Source organism: Lepidothrix coronata, unplaced genomic scaffold (genome assembly GCF_001604755.1).
Source record: "Lepidothrix coronata isolate B3197 unplaced genomic scaffold, Lepidothrix_coronata-1.0 Scaffold230, whole genome shotgun sequence".
Taxonomy (NCBI): Eukaryota; Metazoa; Chordata; class Aves; order Passeriformes; family Pipridae; genus Lepidothrix; species Lepidothrix coronata.
Genome location: NW_016690410.1, coordinates 932177 through 952423, shown reverse-complemented (window position 1 = coordinate 952423; position 20247 = coordinate 932177). Strand labels below are relative to the sequence as shown.

Sequence of the window (20247 nt, the reverse complement as noted above, 5' to 3'; positions counted from 1 at the left end):
GAGACTTCTCTGACAGCTCTGAAAACAGATCTCATTCCTGGCATATTAGCAGAGCCAAAAGCAACAGTTAGATCTCACCATTACCTACAGCTGATTTCCTAGCAAAAGCAATCGTTAAACACAATTCAACTTGGACTTTCAGTCTTCTGGGAAAATGACTTGTTCTTACGTCTAGCAGTAACAAGTGCATGGTTCATAGGCACACAAGAAAAATATGAGCACTGAAAAATGTTCTAACGTGCTAACAAGTCCTACACCTTACTGTCTAGTGTTCAATTACTGCTGTGTTCCTTGAGAGCATCCCTGTTGTCTCTCAGCATTCATTTTGTCAAGCTAGTAAATACCCTCCTTTCTAGTTTCCTCTCATAAGTTACGTTTGTGATTACTCCAGTCCTCCTTTCTCTGTGGCTGTTCTTACTTCCATGTCTCATGCTTTTACCTGACTGTGCCTGTACACAGACATACATCTATATATAGCCTCCTAGCTACCTTGAAAAATGGATGAAAACATTTGCTGACATTTGCTTTTTCCATACACATATCGTATTGATTTTTGACAGAAATTCTAAAAATTAGTATCTATATACAAGTACATTTCTCATTTACAAAGGATGGTCCTGAGTTTGTAGGAGAATTTCCCATTTCCTCTTTGCACTTTGTGTTATTTGCTCATTTCAATTATTTCAGACCTGTTGGTAGGGGGTTTTTTAATTATTTCTGTCAAAGTCCAGCCTTTTTTTCTTGTGCTGTTGCTGTTTAACCTTGTATTATCCGCTCATATTATTAGTATACAAGACTATTACAAAGCTACTACTTAATTAGTGGTCACAAGATCAGTTCCAAGGGAATCTCACTACTCACTGCCTCCAGATGAATGCCTCCTCATCCAGCATAGCCTATTTTAACAGCAGAACATTGATTTAAATATGCATTTGTAATGGCATGGTATCTTCCCGCAGTCAAGTCTTTGGTGTGGTTACAGTAATTAAGACCTCTCAGATACCAAGTACCTCTATAGCCTACAGCACATCATCCACCACTTTCAGAGCACAGTGAAATACATGAGCTGTGAAGCATCTCTCAGAAATACACCATTAATCAGTCTGTACCTGTAAGCGTGGTAATATCCATAATAGTTTGTACTTGCACACAGCAGGGCTGTGTCTGATGCAGCTTCCCCTCACAAGGCCTGATCCTGACCCCTACCCATGGGCTGACGTCTCAGCCTGTCCTTGGTTGGCTCCCATCTCCAAGGAGATGCCTGATATCCAGGACTGCCCCTTTTTCCCCTGGCTGCTCAGAATTCCTAACTGGAGACCTGGGATAGGCTCTGGATGGTGAGGTCCTGCCCTATGACCTCAGGGGACCACCACATCTCCTGTCATCAGGGAATCAGTGGTCCTCACAGTGTCCTAGCAACTACTGAAGTTGAGATGCACCTCTTTGGTGTCAACTGCTTTGCCTGTTTCTGTTTCAACATGTGTTGTGTTTGTCCATATGTGTTTTCCATGGATCTGATATTACATAATCATTTTTATTGCCCACAGTTCTGTTTACCACCTAAGCCAGAGGTATGAATGGAACCATCTACTTGCTACATTTCATGTCAGCTGGTGTTTGGAAGTGAAAAATTGTATTTTGTTGGAATTAATTCTTTTACTCATTTTATCTGTTCTATATCCATATAAATATGAATATACTAGCAGCTTTTCCCATTATCTTTTAGAAATACCATGAGCTATTTTGTGTAAAGTTTTATAGTAAGAGAACAGTGAAATCTAAGCAGGGAAGAAATCAGTCATTTAAAAAACAATAAATTGAAGTGTGCATTTAGGTCTGGATGCAAATCGGGTAAAATATCACCATGGTTCATGTGGTAGTGGTGAAGAAATTGGAATACTTTCAGTATAAGCCAGACAAGACGTTTTGTGCATGGGGAATGGTATGAATTCACAGCTCCCATGTTAGTATAACATACAGGTCTGTCTAGCAAATAGTCATTGCACACAAACACGAATATTATGTGCTCACAACCACACATGTTCCTGTTTCTGAGGAAATAAAAATGGGAAAATTTTTTGGTCTGGACTAAGTGGCCAATACTGAGACCAAATTTAAAGGTAAAGGATTGAAATTGTCAGGATATAGGATGTAAGTTCATTTGCATTGAAACCTCTTAAAATCGCATGATTGAATGGTAACATTATGTCCTATCACCTTTGCATTGTTCAAGTGGAAAAGAGAAAGTTATGTTATAGATAGCCTTGGCTCCATCAGAGATGGCTGCAAAATAGCCCTGTTCACCTCTGGGGAGGCAGCAAATGAAAGGTTATGTTAGAAACTGTACACCAGTGATAACACGCTTTTGGACTTAGTCCGTAGATTCTCAACCCAAGTCTAGGACAGAGGTGGGATTTTACCAGGTCAGAGATTAAGGAAATACCAGTTCCCTAGGCTGCTCCTGCCATTAAGGGAGGGATCTGGAGCCCAGTGCCATGCTAGCAAATTTTACAAGGGGGAGAAGCTGCAACGGCAGGAATTGGGGATGCTAGTCAATCTGTATTTTCACCTATCATGTATGATAGCAAGGCAAGAAAGGAAAAGGAACTCTGCCTGTTTGTATGTTTTTGCTCTGTTTCAGTTCTACAAGTGTGGCGAGCCAACATCCTTTGCAAGCAAGAATCTGCCTCAGGTTTGGTAGTGGATTATTTTCTTTGAAGAGGGAGTCAAAAAATATTTATATCCATTTGCAAATATAAGCTAAAAGCCAATTGCTAGCACGTTCAACAGCACTTTAGACAGCTGCTTCAAATGTGATCCATTCATTAACCAGTGGAAGGAGCATAAAAAACTCTAGAGAAAGTTTTATGGTTATCTGACAGGCTGAATGTATGGCAGTAGCTGTAAAAGACCCCAAAAAACTGAGAAAAGTTGGTGGATTTCAAGTCAGAACACTCATCTGTTGCTCCAAAATTACCTTTTTTGCTATACCATATATTACATATGGTAACTCTGGCAAATACCTAGTTAGTGGATGTGCAAGTAAATTTTTGCGGGCATGCAGTAGGATATTAGTAAACCTCATTTCTAACTTGTTAAGTAAAATAAAATGGGTGACAGGCAATCCATCCCTTTCTGTATGGCAGTTGACTTCAGGGACATGCTCCAATCAAAACCCCAGTCTGCATCCCACCCTTCCTCTGCCCTTCAGAGAGCAGACTCCTTAGACCTTGCAATACCCTCCCAAAGAAGAAAAATAAGCTTAAACTGCCACTGACTGACACAGAGATCAGTCAGTTCACATTACTAATTTCCCAGAGATCTAAAGATGTGAGGGTCAAATCAAAATCACTGCAATACCGAATGCAGCAGCAGACAATTTTACAAAAATGAGAGTGCTCATACATTTGTTCAGGTTTTTTGCTTCTCAGTCACATCAATAAAACCCTAGACTTCTTTTCTTCCCCCTTTGCTTTTATTTGCTTCCCCCTGTCCCTCATATAGCAGGTACAGGTGTTTTGGATACAGATTGTGTGCTGGTTACGTAATTATGAACAGGGAAGCTAGCATTATGCTAATATAGTAAAAGTCTATGACACTGTCAGTGTCTCCATTAAACTACTATGGTAAATAAAGTAGTATAGGACTTTTTTATGGACCTCTTTATCTTGCGTACTTTTTTCCCTCCTCATATTATCTATATCCCCATAGAGAGAATAGTTGCCTACTATGAAAGAATTCACAAGGCTGGAGGTTTTATTACCATTTGAATAGCCAGAAACATTAAGACATCATTGGTGACAAGAGTAACAACTAGCCAAAGCAGGAGAGAAGTAATATTTTTCCATTATCTCTTTATTTTCATTTAAGTTTTCTGTCTTGAAATGAGAAATGAACAGTTCTTTTCTATCTTGAAAATGTTTCACAGTATTCATTCTTCAGCCTTACTCAAAGACTTATCTAAGGATATACTCCTTAATCCTATATATTTGCTCAAATAAGTACACCTTCACTGAAATACATGGAATATTATAATTGTATAAAATTAATCTACCTATCTATATTCATAATGGAATGTTAAGTGAGTAATGTTATTACAGTTGAGTAAGTCAGCACTAGGAAAAAATGTTTCTGATTTATTTTGCTATTTTTCCCAGCCTGAGTACTGGGCAGCCCATTCCTCAAATTTATTGTTGCTTGATGAAGAATACAACGGGTGAACAAATCTTGAAAGCCAATTCTGCAGCTATTTAACTTTACACTTTTGAGTGGGTTGCTGACAGCTTGTTAAGCATCAGAATAAGACTGCAGAGTCCTAGTCTGGAGCTGCTGTTAAGTGACTCATTAAGAACATTTAACAGTCAGAATTTAGACTGTTCTTTAACACTGACTGATATAAAGCATATGATTTTTTTGTTTTAACGAACACAAGTGTATTCCAAAGTCTACAACTCAAAATAGCAAATAGAAAATTGCTTTCTGAATACATTTTATTTTTAGCAAACCCAATACTATTCACCTGAAGACTTTCCTCTGTAAATTCCCTCAGATACAACTTGCTTGATATGGAAAACCTTGCCTGGGAGAACTTTATCAGAGAAAAAGAACATTAAGCTCTAATTGCCAAGAAGCATTACGGTGATTCAAAGAAGAGTCAGCTTAACATTGTCTCATCAAAAAGTTAATATCTAATTTTGACTGAAATATTTTGACTAAGAAAAGTAATTTTTTACTTTTTTTTTTTTACACATCTTTATTTTTTACTTTTCCAAATTATGAGTTTTCCAAGTATAATGTTTTATTAAATTGTTTTCCTAGACAACAGAGTGGCAGAAGATATTGAGATTTTGATGAAATGCAGAGTAATACACAAGGGAAACTTCCCATATAAGCAGAAATAAATTATGATGGTTTCTAAATTAGCTATCATCATTCAGAAAATATTTGACTGCTTCTCTGAAAACACTAGCACAATGATTTGCAATTATCATAAAGGCAAATTTAGTGTTCAAAGCTGTTAGGAATTGTATGGGGAACAACATAGAAAGTATCTTTGCACTGTTTTCTAAATCTCACGTGCTCAGATGCTCATGCTCACATCTTGAACAAAATCCAATTCAATCTATTTGGAAACAGTATGGTGTAGTTTTAAAGTCATAGTAAGGGTGATTAGAAATACAGAACAGATTCCATGTACATATAGCCTCTAGCTCTTAATTTTGGAAAAAGCAGGACTGAAGGAAGTCACCAAAGAGGTCCACACAATCTTAACTAGCAGACAAGCAGTAGTTCCAAGCTATTTTGAGTGTAAGAACTAGAGGTGCCCCAATGTTTTTAATAAAAAGAGCAACAAATAAAATTGCTTTTACACAACTTACAAATAAATTGCAAAACTCATTATTGCAAGATGTAGAGGTGAGTGAGAGTTTAAACATATTCAAAACAGTTTCAGAAAACTCCTGGGGAAAAATCTGCTGGTGTGGTGTTAAATGTGGTGGAAATGGTAAAACATATCCCATTTGGCAATTGTAAAGAAGGTGGCTAAGGGCAATGAAGAAGAATCACTCTCTCTACTATCCGTTTCTTATGTTCATCCTAAAAAATTGCAGCTGAATCCTGTAGGAAGGAACATTTGGGGCTTCACAGACTTTTGATGTGACCCAGAATGCCACTTCATAGATCCTTAAGAAATACAGGATCCTTAAGAAATATCTTCAGGGTTTTTTTTGAGACCCAAATTGAATTAATCTCTTCACGACTAGTATACTTGTTATAATAATTCATTCTTATACAATTTTGTGATCTCTATTATGATGACAGAAAAATTACGACTGATCAAAGTACTTCCTATAGCCAAGATTTCAAAACACTGCAGTTGTAAAAACAATAATCTAAAATTCAGCAACAACCTTGGTGAACACTGTATTTAAAGCTGCTGATAAAACAGGCTTATTAATTATTGCACATGTTTTACAAGAGTTTGGTCCTGGAGCCATCAGTTCATTGCACAAGACATTTTTAATAAATTCAACTTCCTTTGCAGAGTGGTTTTGCATTTCTTAAACATATTTGAAGTCTGAAAATGGGTAGAATTCCCTAGTTTGTGTGACTGTAAATTTAAGCAATGGTCTGTGATAGTTGCTGTCTCTTCATTCCTTTCATAAGCCAGATTGCTGAAATCAGAAACCTCTGGATACTCTAGTGTTCTATGAGATGTGTTTTGTCTCTTTTCCCTCAGTCAGTGACTGTGAATCAGCTTTTCAGACGGAGTAAACAATACTTCATTGGTATCAGTGATGCTACAAGAGTTTATACCAGCTGGGATTCTGATCTTTCCAGTTCAGATGGAAAAGGGAGATTATAGAGACAGCAGTTGTCCCTTATCCTTTTTCGATGAGTTTTTGAAACACTAACGTTGCTATTAACAGAATTTGCTATAAGCTTGGTAAAGATGAACTGCAGTCACATCAGCTTCTCCCAGTGCTGACACAGCTTCTCCATGCAAACTTCATTTACACAGGGCCCAGGGAAAGGCAGGCATAAAACAATTGTGACACTCTTCTGCTTTGAGTCATTTTTGTTGCTGTCAAACTGTAAAGAAGAAGAGAAGACTGGAGGAAGCTCATACAAGAAAATTTTGGCCCATTTTTGCTACAGGCTCTGTTTGTTCAAGTTTCTTCACATAAAGGGTTTCTCTGGAATAGCTTACATGAAGCAGAAAGTTTCCTGAAAGTTGGGATTTGAATTATCTATATAATGCACTGGTACAAATATTTTACCCCATGTATACCCTGCAGTCACTGGTTCCATAACAGATTTGAAGTCCATTGTACTGGCACAAGGGTTTTACAGGCTTTTGTTGCTCTTCTGTACACAAATTGTTTTCAAGTCACCAAAACCAGCAAGAAAAATATTCAAACTACTCCCTCTTTCACTCCTCCCTCCCTCCAAAAAACCAACACCAACCCAGTAATTTTGACTTTCCAAAATATCCAGACCATCAGGGGCTGCAGTTTGGAAATGTGTATGTTTAAAACTTCTCCCAGTGGGAACCATTTTTTCCAAATGTTGAGAGCAGAGGAAAAGCAAATCCCAACTACCTCCTGTTCTCTTCTAGTCCTGAAAAGCAAGGTTAAATACTTGGAGCAGTCTTCCGAAAAGCTGAAAAGTGTCAGATTCTAAGAGTTCCCTAGAATTGTTACTGACATCTTGCATTTGAGGATTTCCAACCTTTCACATTGAATTAAACATAGTGGGAGCTAAGGGCAGCCAGGAACTCTGAAGAAATCTTCAATGGCTAGGAGCTATGGGCTGCATTTACAAAGGTCTCAAGTTGCCTTAAAATGCTGGTGCATATCTGGCCAGAAGCAAGTAGGCACTCAACAAATCAGGATGTGCAGGAAACCCCTCACAATGTACCCGTGCATAAGTTTAAAGACTAAAGTTAAAAATCTATTTTCTACCATGGTAACATCCTAATCTTCCCTATGACATGGGGATACTTTTCCCAGATGGTGAAGGGAATGACTGAGGAACTCCTCCTTCAAGGTGCTGAATACCCTTGCTTCCCGCTAAAGTCTCTTTAGAGAGAGGAAAATTCAACAGGCAAATTCAGCAAATGCCAAATTGTGAAAGCAACTGGAGCCAATGTGATCTTTCCGGAAAGAAAAAATTCAGTGTTAACCTATCTATAAATTCAAAGCACTACTTAATAATAGATTTATTCACAGTTTACAGTGAGGAATTGTTAGTGGGTAGGGGACAGAAGCATCTGGCAGCAGCTTTTATCTTTACCGAGTCTTTTTTACTCAAATGCTGCCAAAATACAGTTCTTTTACTGGCCTGTTAGTGTTTGCAAAATGGCAATCAGGTGGTTCATTCCATCCACAGGTCTTATGCCTTTCCCTTTTCTAATATTCCTGTGCTCTGCATAGTGAGAAATTGATCTAATAACTTCTTCTCAGATTTGTCCCTTTTTTTTGTCCAGACATTGGCATTTGATCCTGCTGTTCTCATCCTCATTTAAAAAGACAAGATTTTATCTCCTGCAACATTTTTGCATACTCTTTGATTTAGTATAAGCAATGTGAGGAAGAGTAGAGGAAAGGAAAACTCATATGTCTGTTGCACCAAATGGCACCCCAAATGATCTTCGAATATCCTTACCAGGCCTTATTCAAGAATAAGTGTGTGAAGTGATGAATACTATAATACCATAAAGGCTGTCTTTTGCATAACTGCCTGGCTGCCTTGCAACCCCATGCATCTCAGGAGTTGGAGCACAGGCCCAGGATTTCACCATCTTTTCTAGGAGAGGGATCCCAGATATGGTGCAGCAAGGACACCACTGTTAGGAGTTTCTGACTGGATAATTTCAGTGCCAAAAAGTCTTTTATTTTTTTCCTCTCCCTCTTGCACCCTCTAAATGATGCAAAGAAGGACTGTTTCAGAAAAAATCCTTTGAAACCTGAGGCAATAAAAATAAGGCTAAGATATGTCAAACAAGAAAAAGAAAGTAAGAGTACACTGCATCAACTAGGAAAAAGGGATAGGCACCACTGAAAAATCTCTTTGCTGTATGTTTGGTTTTGTAAAAATAATCATTTAAAATGTGTGCTTTCTAGGTTTTTCACATATACTTATTACAATTCCATATTTTATTCAAAGTTCTCTTTTCACTTTCCATAGGAGTGTCATATTATGTAATACACATGCTACATACACAAACACACAAAGATTGTGAGGTCAAAGCAACCAAAATTCCAGAAAATACTGGTTAGGGTTTCCCGCACAATTTTAACATGGAACACATTAGGGCATATTTCCAATTATATTTCCACATATTATCCACAGCTTTACTCATCCAGTTTCTATTTTCTCTTCTTTTCCTTCCCTTACTACTTCTACTTTCAATTTTTCCTTTTGTTTCCTTAACATATATTTGATATTTACACCACCTTGCTGTAGTAGTCCCTTTAGAATCTCTGTCACCTCCTTCTCATTCTGCCTTTCTTGTAACCTTAAGGAGAGTATACATATTTTCTTGTAGTTTGTAGCTAATCCATCCATGTAGTGAATAATAAAAACACAAAAGCAGAGAAAAAAATCAAAGCCAGATAGATACAGTCTCTTGTATTTTTCCTCAAACTGAAAATTATTTTACTCAATTAAAAAATTAGAAAGGAAAAAGAAAGATGTTATTGGCACTCCAGAAAAACTTTTAGGAAAGTTATGGTTTGAATGAAGAGAGATTTGTGGATGGAAACTACCCAGAGACATTAGTTTTAGTATTTTTGACCAGCATTTCCTCTATAAGACACTCAGCTCACATCTCAAACTGATTTGAACATAAGAAGCTGAAGATCATCAATCAGATTAAGATGTTTTGGAAGTGAATTTAAAATAGGATATTTTGGGGATATCTATACTGCATTTAGACACATTAATAATATACTCTCTCTGTCTTGGGAAAATATCCTCCCATTCTGTTATATAAAGACTCCTAAGACTCATAATACTGTATTTTACTTCAAAGGTGTATCCTCCTACCCCTTTTGAATGAGGCTGATTTTGAGACCCATGCTATGTTAGTTCCTATCCATGCAACATATACAGGTAGTATAAAGGCTGAACAGGTGCCAATATTAAGCAATATGCCTCAGATGGGATGGTCTCAACCTATTGTGAATAATTTTTTTATAACTGTTATGAAAAGACTGTGGGTAAGTCCATTAAATAGGCTTTTAAAATTATGACTCAGCTTCTTTAAAGACCATTTTCCAAGACTGTGTTTTCTCTCTCTTTTTTAGGATCTAAATATTGCCACCCTCTGTTCATCGCCAAAGTAGCATAATCACATTGGAAGGCTTCCCCATACTGTAGATCCTCAGGGATCTCACTCCTTATCGGAGGAGGCCAGCACGATGTGTCTTAGAAGGGAAGATGTTCCACACACTATTCTCCACTTGGATTCCGTAAGGGCTTTCTGCTGATGAACAGAATAGAATCACAATAGACTTTGTAATTAAATATTTATTATTATTGTTACTATTTCTTTGGCTAATATTAGCATCCAGAAGCCTGAAATATGTACTTGAAGTTGCACAAGTTCAAAATAAGACTCTGTCTTGGAAAGGTTAAGTATGTATGACAAAAAAATACATACTTATGTCTTATAAGAATGTTCTTATTTCATGGGTAAGGAGATGAAACTCTATAAGAATAAATTCAGATTTCTAAGGGTTCTTTGACATCTAAAGACACAAGAGAATTGGTCAAAATTCAATGGTTCATCACAACCACTGACATCCTCTTCCTCTTTAGGTGTCTGCATAGATTTGAACTACTGTCTATAAGTTTGGGTTCATCTCCCTTAATATTACCCATTTAGAAATGAGTGTGCAGGAGAAGCTCTCTCCCTGTCTTCCTGCTATAGGCTATAAAGACAGACAGATACCTTCATTGGCTGATTCAGGCAGTACTGTGTTGTTCAGCAGAAAATGACTTGTAGTTCCCATTATCTGTAGAGGTTTGTCAAATATAAAGTAACAGATCACACCTGCAGCCTACAAATTCCAAACTGATGGCTCATTTCGTAAAAAAAAATTCAGTAGCTTTCCTATGGATACAGTAGCATGGTGACTCCACTCTCTAAACTACAAAGATAGGCAAAAAAATTGGTTTCAAGAACTCAGACTCCCAGCTTTATAAATCACCAAGAAATTTGTGGTGTCTAAGCTCATGTGGAGACAAAAGAGCAAATAAAGCAGAGGCTGCACTAACCCCTTAGCCACATACGAGGAAAAAGTCCAGTGAAATATTTGGCTTTAATCTCAGTATGATGCTATCATGTATTTAGTTAGTAATTATAAACCTCAACTGTCAAATGCTCTGGGAAATAGGGTTGGAGGGGCTACCAAATAATCTCTTCCAAACTTCATCTGTGATCCCATGGAAAAAACATGTATTTTCCCATGGGTCATGATCAAAACTTAATCTACAGCTATTTGTAGCTTCTGCTAGGATTTGGATGTAGCTCCTAGTCCAGGTGCTGGGGCTCCTGCTGAGGGTTGCTTGCTCAGTGTCACAGCTTCCTCCAATAGCAGCCTTATCAGCAGAAACTGTGACTGATTTCATTGTAGTTGATGCTGTATGTTTATTTTCTGTAAAGAAGGAGCCATTTGTCTTAACCTAGCTCAGTTGAACAATAGGCACCACAATTGCAGTTTGAAGCATATCATGCAGAGAGGATGGAATACTTTGCCTGCACCACAGAAAAGGACCTCTCCTTAAAGATAACTTCAGGCATATCACCAATAACCTGGTTAAAACCATCTTAAAAGGAAGGTCACCACAGTCCTTATTGGACAGAGCAAATTACTCCAGTGTATTTTTCTTTCAGCTATGATTTTGTGCACTGACCTTTGGAAAGCCTGGTCAAATAGCCTTTAGCAGCAGTTGTAAAGCATGGACAGTGCTTTCATTAGGCAGCTCTGTATAAATTAGCATTACTTGTTGGGGGGTATGCAGCCAACAGTACTGAAAAGACGTGTGACTTGTTCATCCTGTGTGCAGCACAGCATTCGATGTAAGTGAAGAGAAGACTTCCCGCCTCTCTGCAGAGACACAGCTGCCCTTCTGTGCCCTGCTGCAGATGTGAGATGTTGCAGAGTCAGGACCTGTGTGGGATGGTTTAGGGTTCTTTTGGAAGAGACCATGCAGACATGAAAGGGAGAGATTAGCAGTCATGGACTCTTATGAAACTACTCAGATTTAGCCCAGCTAAAGATCTCATTCACTGTCAGATTTTGCACTCTCAAGTAAAAAGCACCTCAGTTCGAGCTCCTTTCAAGTAAAGGGAGCAAGCAACAGTGAAGTTCCTTGTAAACTCCTAGGAGCCTTCAGCATCTCTCCATCATCTCTCCAGCACAGGGAAAATTTACCCCAAGTTTGGCTCTTCAGGCTGTTTTTTCTTCTTTCAGATCACTAGGTTTAGGCATAGGAAGGGTTTAGATGTTGGCAAGTGCCTTTCTCATGATAACCACAACTATCAAAGCAGAAAGCTTGTTGGGCACATCCTAAACATCTTTAGAGATTAGTTTTACCTGATTTTTTTCTAAGATTATTCCCCAGCTGAATCACATCCACTAAGACTGTTAGTGCTGTGCTGGTAAAAAAATGTACTCTGCATAGCTGATCTCCCACCATATAAATATCTGTAAACCTTTAAACACCCTGAAACCGCTTAGCAGTTTCAGATGGATTAGCATTCAGGGTCACTTTTAGTTTTCATGGACCAGTTTGCTAATCTCCCATGAGAATAGTTAGCTCAGTCTGAACCTCAGAGAAAGGGGAAAAGAATGAAGGATTAACAATAAGAATAAAATTAATAGAGAAAAGCTTATGCAATGAATTATAAACAACCTGTCAGCTGCAGCAACACTAGAAGGGTTACTAAAATTATGGAAGAGAAAAAAAGCATGGTTCTGGAGCAAGCATTAAAAATTCACATTTCAGCTGCAATCCTGACACTCAAACTTGTCTAACTCCTTTATGTGATCCTCTAAGTCTGTTCCCTTCTATACTTCAACAAAACAGTAGGAACTAGCAGATGGGAGAGTTGTACTCTGGTACATAGTCCCTTCCCTTGATCGCATTTAAGGAGCTGATGGCTGTCAGTCCCCGCAAAGAAAGTTTGCAAGGCTCAGGAGTGTGTTTTTTCTTCAGCAGCATTGACTGGAAACGCCCTACATACTTCCTCCAGTGGTTTGAATATCATCACTTGGAGCCTTGCTATCGATACATGTAAAAATGATATCTCAAAAGGTAGCTTGACATATTTTATGCTACTAAAGAAGAAACAATTTACATTCTCTGCTTTAATTCCCCAGTGTCAAACTTGATCCATGATTTAAAGTAGTGTAATGACAGTAGAATGATCTTCCTTACATATTTATGCTTGTTTTTAGGACAAACTTTAAAATGCTGGGTGCTGTACTTGCTCTTGCTCTTTCAATTCAATTTTGATGTGATAGTGACAGATGGAGCAGATACTCTGACACAAAACCTGGGCAAATGCAAACTTCACACTGTAAGTTCACTTAAGCACCAAAGTATGGCCAAGGGAGAAATCTCTCTTCTTCCCATTTCTGTGGATGGGGAAGCAGGAGCACCTGGGGCTGAAATGGGGACAAAGTGAACTGGGTCCCAGCCTCTGCATTTAGGTGAGAAGGTGACCAAGGAGCTTGGGCTCATCCCAGTCTTTGGCTGCAGGACATATTATAATCTTCTTACCTCAATATTCTGTAGCTTGCCTTGATCTTTTCTCAATGTGTCTTTGAATTTTCATGGGTTAGCTATTGTAAGACAGGAATTAAATCAATGTTCTTTAACTTAAATTTCAGTTTGGATCCATTTGCAACTGAGACCTTTCCATTTAATTCCAGTCCGAGATCCACAAAGCTGTCCAGAACTGTTAAGGTTCTCTTCCGTTTCAGGAAAAAAATCATCAGTTTTAATTAGTTTAGTCTGAGGCTTATCACTGACTTTTTAACGACAGTTTTGATTCAGGTTCGGTTTGGGAAATGAGTAATAGTTCAGCTTTTCCTTGAGAGGTGGGCTTACCACATACTCTCAGTATTAAGCAGTATTCTTGCATTATTACAGATTTGTCTTAGCAAAATCTCATTAGCAGTCCTCTGTCATACTAGAACATGTCTCAAGTATAGTTTCAGAGAGTCTAGTACTATCCTGCTGTCTGTACTTCCTTTCATAGACCCAATGATGGAATTGAGTGCACTTACTAAACGTGCAGACAGCATAAAACTGAGGGGGGCTGCAGCACTCCAGAAAACACTAACAGAATACAAAGTGATCTTTGCAAAAACGAAAATCAGTCTGGAACTAAAAAGTTATCATGCGAGAAACTGAAGTCCAAGGTACTCCTTCAAGTTACGCAGGAACACTTCTCTTCAAACAGAACAGAGAACAGATGTCCAAGTGTTCATCCTACAAGAAACATTTTTAAGAGCACAGTGGGTCACAAAGTGAATTTTAATCATTTGTGACATATTATGGAAATCAAAAGTTCCCAAACTCTAATGTCACCATTTGGTGTATGGAAAAGGAAATTTCTTATGACATTGAAAATAATCCTTCTATTCATAAGACCTCAGCTGGGATACTGGTTCTGGTTTCAGGCATAGGATTTCAAGAAGAGTATGGAATAATTGGTCTGAGAAGACTGATGAGAATCAGAAGGCCAAAGGTGGAGTGCAAAAACATCCTGCAAGGAATAAAGTATTAATCTGTCTGTGCATCTGGTGGATAGAGACAGGAGTTAATGCATTAGGAACTAAGGGAAATTTTCTAACTGTAAGGCTAATAAGGGCTGGAGAAGTTTACCATAACAAACAGTTCTATTTTTTCCCTGAATTTCTTGAAGAACATTTAACACAAATGCCTGACAGGGATGCTTTGGGTATAGCTGATTCTGCTTTGGAGTTAAAGGATGGGTTAAGATGACCTCTTGAGATGGCTTCCAGCTCCCTCTTAGCTCTAGTCTCTGTTCATTCCACCATTTCTATGTACCTACAGCAGTATATCTGAAGGCAATTAAAAGATTAAGAAGCACATTTTGTATTTTTTCCTCCTAAAACTAGCAAATTAATGATACTAATAAAAATGGTTTGCTCACCACAGTCCCTTAGTGTGCTCTAATTACAACATTCTGAAATATTTGTGCTTCATATGGGAGCTCTGTTCACTACTAAGATCCAAACTTGTGTCATCTGCTTTTTCATAGCTAATTCTGCAGGCAGCAGTAGGAACAAAACCAAGTCCAACCTTCATGAGACCAACAGCAAAGGAAATGAGAGCTCAGCCATTAGTTTTCTTGGCATAAATAAGTATATATTTTCCTCAGACTAGCAAAAGTAATCATGGATACAAGATACACAGCTATTAGTCTGCCTAGCCTTAGCTTGCATTGCCCTTTACCAAGTGTCACTGAGCACATTAGGCAAAACTCATCTTCCCTGACATTTCCCAGTGCAGCTCTAGCAGGTAATGCCCATGTTAAATCAGATTCTTTCACTGGAAATGTCTGCTGGGTTCCTGAATTACAGTAGTCCTGGAGTACCCCTGAACCTGCTTGCCAGGACTCCAGCCCCCGCAGGGACTCAGCCAGCCCAAGCTGTTTGGCAGCTGAAAGCAGGTTTTGTCATCTTGGCTATGCAGCAACTGCTCCCACGTTGGCAGGATACAACTCTGGCACAAATACATAGGCTTTTCCTGGTCATACTTGCAAAACGCTCCTGGGAAGGTGCCTAGATAGAGTCAGGTTACTAATGCAGAGCGCAGGCTTAAAATAGCATGGATGTCAGAGTAGTCCTCAGGATGTTCGCACAATGAGGAACATCACTAATCAGAGGCAAAGCCTTATTTGCTCTGCCCTGATCTGTACTCTCTTCAAGGGGCCATTCCTGGCTCCTCATCTTCTGCTTTCACAGCAGCTTCATGGTGCTGGGTATCCACATGGGTGCATGAGTCCACATTTGGTCTCTCTTAGACAGCAACCTTCCCAGAAGAGCTGTAGTTACATCTTTCCATGTCACTTCCAGGCAGATATTAGTTAGTTGTCTTGTCAAATTGGAAGAGGGAGATGAGGGTACCACACATAACCAAGCAATGAATGGCTCCAATTCTGTGGTCAGCCCACAGGGTCCAGCTCCTGCCTCCCAGAGTCCTGCTCCTTGGATGTAGACATTGTTTTGGCTTGTTTACTGAGGGAAGCAGCAACAATCTTCCAGCCAAAATGAAGCCAATGACTATACTGAACTCACAATAGTGAGTACTCCCAGCACATAGTGCAGGATCCTGTCCCAGAATTCTTCCTGAATGTCTTACAGTTAACTGCTCACATACTTCCAGTAAGCAAAATACTTGCCTAGACTTACCCTACAGTTTTAGTCTATATCCAGTACACTGCCTGGCCAAGAAAAACAAATAAAAAGAGAGGATGCACCAATCTTTTAAATCTGGAGAGAGAAAAAGAAGAAATAAAAAGAAAATAAAAGGAACTGCTAATTATTCCAGCCCTTCTGGCAGCCAAAAACCAGAGTAAATGTTGGGAGGGCGTGCCTCAGAATTCTTGTCTTTTATATGGAAATATGGAATGTGCTGTTAAGACTAGATTAACTGGTCTGAATTAATAAAATACAAAACCTGAACATTTATTCAAAATTCAGGCCAAAATTCAAGCTGCTCTGAGGTTCACAAAAAAAACCAAAGACTTGTATTACCTCCCGCTTACATTATTTTTTGGTTTTGATCAGCACTGAAATACTTCAGTGCTTGGTCTCTGTCTAAGCAAAACCCAGTCATGCTGTAATGCCTTCAGAAAATCTTCACACATCCATTCAAATGTCGCACTCTTGGGAGATCCAGGTAAATGGGATAAGCTTGCAGATTCTTTCACCTTTCAGAAGCTTTCCTGTCTTCAGTAATTTTTCATTTTCTGAATATTTCTCTACTTCAGCACAGAGAGCAAATGCTAAGGATGTGCCGTACATACTAACCACTAATGAAACTAGGCTGAAAAAGAAAGCTTTTATCACTTGAGTTGCAAGGGGCATTAAGAAAAGACAATTCCTTTTAATCATAGGAAAGAAGAAAGATTGTCCTCCCTTTCTGAACATCACTGTTTTTAATACGATGTAAACCTCTCAAGACTACAGTGAATTATCAGCCTATAGGTACCTCTCTTATTTTTTTTTCTTTTTATTAGGCAATGGTATCTTTCTTGGCCTAAAAAGAGCAAAATAGGTACACAGTATTCCCTTTTTTCTAAGATTATTAGTACAGTATCTTACAGAGAACCCATCAGGCTATCCACTACCCATTTACAAATACTTCTTCTTTTGCAACATTCCTTTCCTTTTCCATATGCACTCTTCCACAGGAAAAGAAAGCAAACCCACCTTTAACAGAGAGTCCCTGTCAGAACCAGCAGCAGAAGAAATATGTTTCTGCATATACACTGAGAGTGGAGGTGCAGGATGTGAGAGAGTGTATCAGAAGAAAGAAATTACAGATTATTTTCTTTTTAATTTAAATATAGTACTTCTATTATAGTACCATATACATTCCCCAACATGAATTACAATTAATACGTTGTTTTGAATAATAAATGATATTGTTTACTAATTTTACTCCTTTAAAAAGTCTAATACATGGGAGTTTTGAGATAAACTGAAAGGCAAGGAATAAGAACTTAAAAAAATGGCTTTTCTAAATGAGACTGACAGCGGGTCATGAAAGCGAGATTTGTTACAGTAACTGACTCTGGAGGAAAGTTTCTCACTGCAGCATGAGAAAATCAAAGCATTATCCGTTGAGTCACAATTTACCTTCAATTCTTTCACTAAAAGATATCAGGAGATAAACTAAAACATAAAATACCAGCTACCATATCTTTTTGTGTGGCACAGAAGACAAACGTTTCATCTTGTGAGTGCTTAGGATTTTCAGCAATGAACAGCCTAATTTCAGCTTGTGTCGCCTCCTCCATCCTTTCCTTTCACCCCTCCAAATATCCTCCTACTTCTGTTAATGACATGGGTACTCTTGCATGTTGCCATGTCCTCATGGTAAGCATGTCCACAAAGGTTGTAGGAATCAGCAGCCATCTTATGCTAGCTGTAATTAAAATGCAGGAGTGACAGGAAGTCTCAAAGGAATTTCCAAAAATAACTGTTCTGAATATCTGTCACACCCCCTCCTCAGAGATCTCAGAGCCTTTGGACAACATGTAAGTTTCATTTCTTATTGTACAGATACAAAACAGTGACTTGCCCATGGTAACACAGAATATCTGTTGGAGCTGGACTAGAACTCCAGTGTCTCACCATCATTTCCATCTTTAACCCCAAAACCACCTAAGTTTTATGGAAGAGTGAGCATTTCAGATGGACCAAATTAACAGTGACTGAAAAGTGCCAGATTGATGGCTCTTGGTACAGACTTTCTATTATTGTGGGTTTCTAAAACATTACCACAATTTTGATGGTCAGGGAAGTCAGAGCTGAGAGTTATGAGAACTGAGTTGCACCAGCAACATCACTGAATCACTCCACAGAGGCCAATAGTTAAAGCAGATAAACAGTACTATTAGGGAATGGAATTATCTTACCCTAATATCAATTTTTGAGGCATGCCAATGCAAAACTTGTCATCCTAATTTACAGAAAATGGTGACATATTCACAGCAAGATGTTCTAAGGGATGCATGCAGATAGGTAATTCTGAACCATGGTGCTGCTAACAACAAAATAAGGAACTGCAGGATTCTATGGGTAACAAAAGGGGAGTAATGCATATGTAGATGACCCACCCTGATCTGAGACAGGTCTAAGGGGTAGCATGTGTAAAACTGTAGGATGCTATATGCAACAGCTGGGACATGGAAGCTAGGCAGAACTGATAACCAAGGCAAGAATTACCAGGGCAGCCCTATCATAATTACTAATTAAAGGTATATAGTCATAAAAAGCAGTGCTAGAGGGAAAAATAAAACCAGGAGTTTGCTTCTTTGGGAAGGGGGTAATAGGAAGGACTTGGTGGTGAGCAAATGGAGAAAAAGGGATCGTAAAGTGAAGCCATTCCAAAGATTTGGACTGATATTGTTTGTTCAGGATGTTCACCTTAATGTTGACTGTGGAGTCTCCAGAGGGCAAAGATTGTTTTGTCAATTCACTCTTTTCCCTACTTTCACAGGTTCCAGTGCACTGGAATTTGAACGTATCCTCAAAGTAAAGGTAGATGATGAGGGATTTGCCTGCCCTAAGAACACTGTATAAAGTCACAAGCCTTTTAGAGCATGAAAGATGACAGTAAATCGGAAAGGACTCAGAGAAATGCAACAACAAATTATTAGGAGACAGATGGACTCCTGAAAAAGAATACTAAAAAAAAAATGAATAGGAGGGATAAAAGGAGGTCATGCCAGGCAAAGACTGTAAATAACAAGGAAAAAAATAAATTATTTAAGGCTGTAGAAGAAAATATAATCCACTGCCACTGAATAATACTGAGTAGAAGAAAATTCAGTCAGCAAATCTGGAAATAAATGTTTCTTTTCTGGTCCAGTAGGTTGAAGAATAGGCTCCCAAAGGACATGGTGGATATTGTATGGCCTGAAGAAATTTAAACCTAAAATCACAAAAATCAAGAAGAATAGATGTCAGCAGGGGTGGAAGATCAGTCTGGAAATAGTGAGGGAATTATATTGCTAAGACATTTCCCTATTTCTCATTTCTTTTTTTTTACATCTTTATTGTGGCAACACTGGGGAAGACTGTATATGTATGTGTTATTGTTATTGTTATTTAATGTATATGTTGAGGAGAACTTCCTTAACTTGCTAGATAAATATTTATCAAGAAATTGTGTTTCCCTCAGAAACATTTGTATTGTAATGATACTATTTCAAACATTTTAAAGTCTAGGATTGATCGCAAATATTTTGAAGTCCAACCTGAATATCTTACAAAGGTTAATGATTCATTTTCCTTGATTAGATGATCACTTGCAATGCAAATATTAGTATGTAAGTATTTAAATTTCTAAATTTTGGAAAAATGTATGCATGCAGCTTTGAAATTTGCCTTTCAAGTTTGTGCCAGTTGCAAAATAATCAGGTGGTAGCACCAAATGAATACACAAGAGACGTGCACTTAATCGTAATACAAATAAACTGATTAAATGTATTTATTCACAAAAACTTTCTTGTAGTGTTTGTCTTGCTCTAATTTAATTTTACACCCCTTTCATTCCTGCTGAACAATAAAGATTGCTGCAATTTTTTAGTAGACACAATGAACCAGGATGTTCAGCATTGATTTGGGGGGGGGATTTCAGAGTAGGCCCTGTGGCCACAGCTCAGGAAAACATTTAAATCCATTCCTTTTCAAGGCAGCAAAAATAAAATATTTTCTAAGAATGAGAGCCATTTTCAATTGTCTTCCAAACAAAGGACTACCGATTGTTACATGTGACCAAATGGGCCCCGTAAAGGCTTAATCTCACTGCCATACCCAAATACAATCATATTGTCTTAGAATGGTTTGTGTTGGAAAGAACCTTAAAGATCATCTAGTTCCAAGCCCCCTGCCATGGGAAGGGACACTTTCCACTACACCAGGCTGTTCAAAGTCCCATACAAGCTGGCCTTGAACACTTCCAGGGATG

General features: G+C 38.3%; 2 long non-coding RNA genes across 2 annotated transcripts in view; one reads left to right on the top strand and one right to left on the bottom strand.

The window, feature by feature from the left end:
* Positions 1 to 1358, bottom strand: part of LOC108506840 — a 4581-nt gene extending 3223 nt beyond the window's left edge. The window contains exon 1 of the long non-coding RNA XR_001877876.1: positions 1110 to 1358. This is a non-coding gene — a long non-coding RNA (uncharacterized LOC108506840). The remainder of the gene's footprint in view (positions 1 to 1109) is intronic.
* A 61-nt stretch (positions 1359 to 1419) lies between these two features.
* Positions 1420 to 10010, top strand: LOC108506841. The gene is made up of 3 exons (XR_001877877.1): positions 1420 to 1571; positions 2642 to 2692; positions 9810 to 10010. It is a non-coding gene; the product is annotated as an uncharacterized LOC108506841 (long non-coding RNA).
* The last annotated feature ends 10237 nt before the right edge of the window (positions 10011 to 20247 follow it).